This window comes from Myotis davidii, unplaced genomic scaffold (assembly GCF_000327345.1).
Source record: "Myotis davidii unplaced genomic scaffold, ASM32734v1 scaffold78, whole genome shotgun sequence".
NCBI lineage: Eukaryota > Metazoa > Chordata > Mammalia > Chiroptera > Vespertilionidae > Myotis > Myotis davidii.
Window position 1 is genome coordinate 3056289 of NW_006290305.1, and position 5163 is coordinate 3061451.

Below are 5163 nucleotides of genomic sequence, written 5' to 3' on the forward strand. Positions count from 1 at the left end.
GATATTTTTCTGTTGATTCTTAGAGAGAGTGGAAGGGAGGGGGAGAGACACGGAGAGAGAAACATGGATGTGAGAGAGACACATTGATTGCTTGCCTCCCGCACGTGACCCGACTGGACAGGGGATCCAGCCTGCAACCCAGGTATGTGCCCTTAACCAGAATCAAACTCAGGAGCCTTCAGTCTGTGGGCCAATACTCTATCCACTGAGCCAAACCAGTTAGGGCCAGAATTGGTTTAACTTTGTTATAGGAAAGCTTTGTCCATTATGAGCCCTTCACCAATTATCCTATCAGATAATAAAAATGTTTTCAGATATTCGAATTCTTGGTACTTTGTTGTCCTTTAGGACTTAACCTAAAACTCTGTCTTGGAAGAATTCTTAATTTTTTCAAAGCCCCAAATAATGTGAATGAAATAATATTATTGTTGAGGTCAATGTACATTTTTAAACAGTTTAACAGGGGTAATAAATTAAAAAGCCTGCAGATTTTGTCTTTCCTACTTAGCGTCTCCTGGAACCCCACTGAACAATTTTCTTTCCTAACCTCGCCTCTGACCTGGCCAGGATGGACGTTTCCAGCCACCACATGAAGAGGAAACCTTTTGATACTAAATGGGTCACAATGTGAGGTCTCCTCACAGCAGAGGGCAGCTCGCGCCATCTGCTGGGGACAGGATAGACTATTCCTTCATGAAGTAATTGGCCCGAGTCGTTAATTCACAACCTCATCAGCTTCAGGATTTCTGAGTGACAATTACAAACCTTGAGACACTCTGTCTTTTATTTTTTATTATTTAAAAATATATTTTATTGATTTTTTACAGAGAGGAAGGGAGAGGGATAGAGAGTTAGAAACATCGATGAGAGAGAAACTTCGACCAGCTGCCTCCTGCACACCTCCTATTGGGGATGTGCCCACAACCCAGGTACATGCCCTTGACTGGAATTGAACCTGGGGCCCTTCAGTCCGCAGGCCGGTGCTCTATCCACTGAGCCAAAACGGTTAGGGCCACACTCTGTCTTTGGGATTATGTTTTAGATAAAAGCAAAGTATAATTTATCCTGGAGATAAACATAAGTTTAACTCAAAATATGCAGTTATCCCAGCCATTGCCTGTTCTGACTCCCAAAGGATGTCCTAAGGAGGGGCTGAGATAATAGGTATGGCTGTAAAACAGCTAATTTCTTCAGAGCAATCATAGAGGTGTATTCAAGTGTTTCCACCAAACCATCTTCTTTCCTTCCTCCCATTTTCTCCTTCCTTCCTCTCTTCCCCTTTCTTTCACCCTCCCTCCATCTCTCCCCCTCCTCCTCCTCCTCCTTCTTCTTCTCCTTCCCTCCCTCCCTCCCTCCTTCCTTCCCTCCCTCTCTCCCTCCCTCTCCTTTCTCTTTCCCCCCCTCTGCTTAATTAAAAAAAAAATGATTTGAGACTCTGCTATGCATCCAGAGCGAACACCATGAGTTAAATAGTTCTATGTATCGTCTCCTATTGGCAAACTTCCCAGGCTTCAAAATCATGGCACGACTATGCTATGCACGGAGGAAACACAACTGGGAAGTACTCGGTGACCTAGGGTCTTGGTGCTGGGCTCAGGAAACCCTGTTATTGGCCATGCTGTTGGCCCTCCGCTCCCTAAAGAGACACACAGGGCCAATCAAGGACCTGGCTTGGAGGTTCACAACGTGGCCCTGATGACTTGTTAACAGTACCAACTATTTATCTGACCACTATTTAGCCTGCAGAAACACTGAGCCCCTGAACTCTGTACTCTCAGCTGGATTCCTGATGCCCCTTCACCCCAGCCCTTTGCGCCACATCTGCACTCCTCTCTGCCCCCACCCCTCCCCTGAGAGCACGCTTCCTGTGTGAGGGTCTGGATGGCTGGCCTTCTCCGTTCCCACTCGTGGGCCCTAGCCAGACCCTGCCCATGGGTGGACTCCATTTGCTCTGTGCTCCCACTGAGTCTGAAAGAGCTGGGAAAGTTTCTCAGCTTGTAAGAACCCAAGTGATTAAATTGGACCCACTGGGATAATCCAGAATAATCTCATCTCAAGGTCCTGGACCTTCAGCACATGCACCAAGTCCCTTCTGCCATTTAAGGTGACGTATTCACAGGTCCAGAGATTAGGATGGGGACATTTTGGTGTGCTGTCCCTCCAGGGAGCACGCTCACGCCTCTTCCTTCCCCCTCCTCACTTCCCCCGTTCCCGCCCAGGTGAGGTACCTTTGCCTTTCTCTCTCCTAAGCTCCAAGGGTCCTTCTTTTGCCTCTGTAACTTGTTTCCTGAGCCTACACCCGCCAGCTGGTTCACTTCTACTACATCTATAACTTTAAGTAAACTTTCCCTTACCATTTGATTTCTGAGCTCTGAATTCTTTCTTTGCTGAACTCAAGAATTGAGGTCCAATTTTGCTGCCAACACCGCCGGTGACAATAGAATGTGCTGGAGACAGAATTATTTTGTTATACGGAGGTGCTGTATAACACCTATGTGCACATTCCTCTTAATGTCATAGTATCTATGGAGTTCTCTACCGATGACCATGTTGGTCCGATTCTTTTAAACAAACAACACTGAACAAATACTCTTCTTAGGGTAGGTAACCGTAAGTGACATTTCTGAGTCATAGACTGTTCCCTTTTTTGGTTTCAGTAGATAGGGACAGATCTCCCTTCAAAGCGGTGGTACCAATTTTCACTCACCCCACAGCCTCAACAAGCTCTTTGGATTCCCCAACCCCAACCACTGCCCTGGCCCAGAGACCACGCACTCTGCCTTGTGGCAACGTCTTTTAACTGGGCTCCAGTCCTCACCTGTGCATATCCTCTCTGCAGTCAACAGAGCTAATCTGGCTACTGGCTAATTAATATTTCTCAGGGGCATCCCATTGCTCTATGAATAAAATCCATGTCCTTAGAATAAACTTGAAGGCGTCTCTTGCTTGGGCCTCACCTCGTTTCCAGTCCCTTCCCACATGCCCACGTGTACCATTGTCTCCAGGCATATCACAAGCTTCCAGTTTGGTCTGGAATGTTCTTCCTGCTCCACACTCTCTCCCTATATCTTGGAAATTCCTTTCTCCTTCAAGGCTTAACAAACAAACAAGCCCACATATATTAACAACATTTTGCTAATATTGTTTTTTTTCCTATTTTTTCCCCTGGAGTATTAAAACAAATTTTAGGAATCATATAATTTGCCTGTAAACACTTTAGTATGTTTCTCTAATATTTAAAAAAACAAACAAAAAATCCAGGACTACAAAAGCATTATTATAGCAAAATTGCCATTCTTTAGTTCATCTAGTGCCGGAAGCCGGTCCATCCTTGCTGTTTCAAGGGACCTGGCATATATGGCATACTGTTCTTAATATGTTTGCTCACCTTCTTGGCACTATGTGTTTTAACCAAGGTCACTCCTCTGAGAAAGGTTGTTTCCCCAGGTAGGGATTTTCCCCTGAAGTTAGGGAAGGAATAAAACCCCTTACCTAAGTGCCAGGCGGGTAATTAATCAATTTAACTAAGAAAAATCATGCCTAAGTTACATAATCTTTACTCCCTGGAATGGAGATAAGAAAGGCCCTAACCTTTGGAATAGAGATTGATAGGATTGGAATCAACTGGTATAAATACAGATGTAACAAGACAACAGGACACAGAACCTAGACACAGAAGAACTTCGCTGGGGAGAACATGGCAAAGATCCTGGACAGAAACTGGAGACAGAACCTAGAGACAGAACCTAGCGAGAGAACCTGGCTGAAGAACCTAGAGACAGAACCTGGCTACAGAACCTGGATAGAACATGGCAAGAGAACCTGACCAGAATGTGGCTACAGAACTTGGCTGGAGAACTTAGACAGAACCTGGCTGAAGAACCTGGCTACAGAATCTGGCGACCGAACCTGGCTGGAGAACCTAGTGAGAGAACCAAACCAGAACTTGGGTAGAGATCCTGGCTAGGCTGCTGATCAACTGAACACTGCCTCTGAGTCTTTCCTTCTTCGCCGACTCCGTCCACACCTTTGAGGACCCCTGGACCTGTTGGGGTTGGACCCCAGCAATCTAGTATCCATTCCATGTCCAAGTGTCCCAGGCTTTTAAAAAATGTTTTTCTTTCTTTAAACACACACACACACACAAACACACACACACACACACATCTTAATTATAACCCAAACAAGGCCCACAAACTGCATTTGGCTATGTGTCTGTCTCTCAAGCCTGCTTTATCACAGATCTCTTCCCACCCTCCTTCCTTTGCTTCTGATGCTATTTATTGAATAAAGAAATTGGGTCATTTGGTCTGTAGAATTTCCCACATTCTGGATCGGCTGATTGCTTCCTGGTGCGGTACCATAATATGTTCATTTGGTTACTACATTTCCTTAAGCTTGTAGTTAATTATAGGCTTAGCTGGGCTGACCTTTCTTTTTCCTTTTCTTTTTTAGTTTGTGGGAATACATTAGATGTGAGGCTGCATACTTCCTATTGCTTATCAATGTGCACATAGAGTCTGGTTGTCCCGGTTTTGGTGATGTTAACATTGTTCATCTGGACATATTTGAAAATATTACGATATTCTTAATTAATAAAGTAATTACCTTTTACTGTTTACTTACCACATAGCAGGTGTTTTGCTGGTTGCTTTCTATATGATTTTCTCACATTGCGTCTCCGTACACTAACTATACTCATAGATGTGCGAAAACATGCCAGCCCTGGTTGGTTGGAAGACTCTGAATTACTGCTCTGATCTGCAGTTTACTCCTTGTAACACAATGATTCCTTCTGACTTACAGTAAGGCTTATTTTGAGGATTATTTGAGATAATGAATGTGAAAGAACTTTGAAAAGTAGATGGAGCTATGCTATACTGTTACCACATTAGTAACACGAGTTAAAGGAAAACAGAAAGGAACCCCAGAATAGTCCCTGTGACCGTCTCATTTATTCATCACACTTTTTTTGAAGGTACTTTGCCAGGCCCTGAAGTCGAAGATGGAAGACACAGGGTCGGACCTCCGGGAGCGCGGTGTAGCGGGCGGAAGGCAGAGGGAGCCAGCGATCCCAGGGACAACGCCACAAAGAAGCCGGGGCCACTCGCCTCCCGGGAGGGCTGCTCCCGGGGACCCGCACACAGTCCGCCAGGCGCTCCG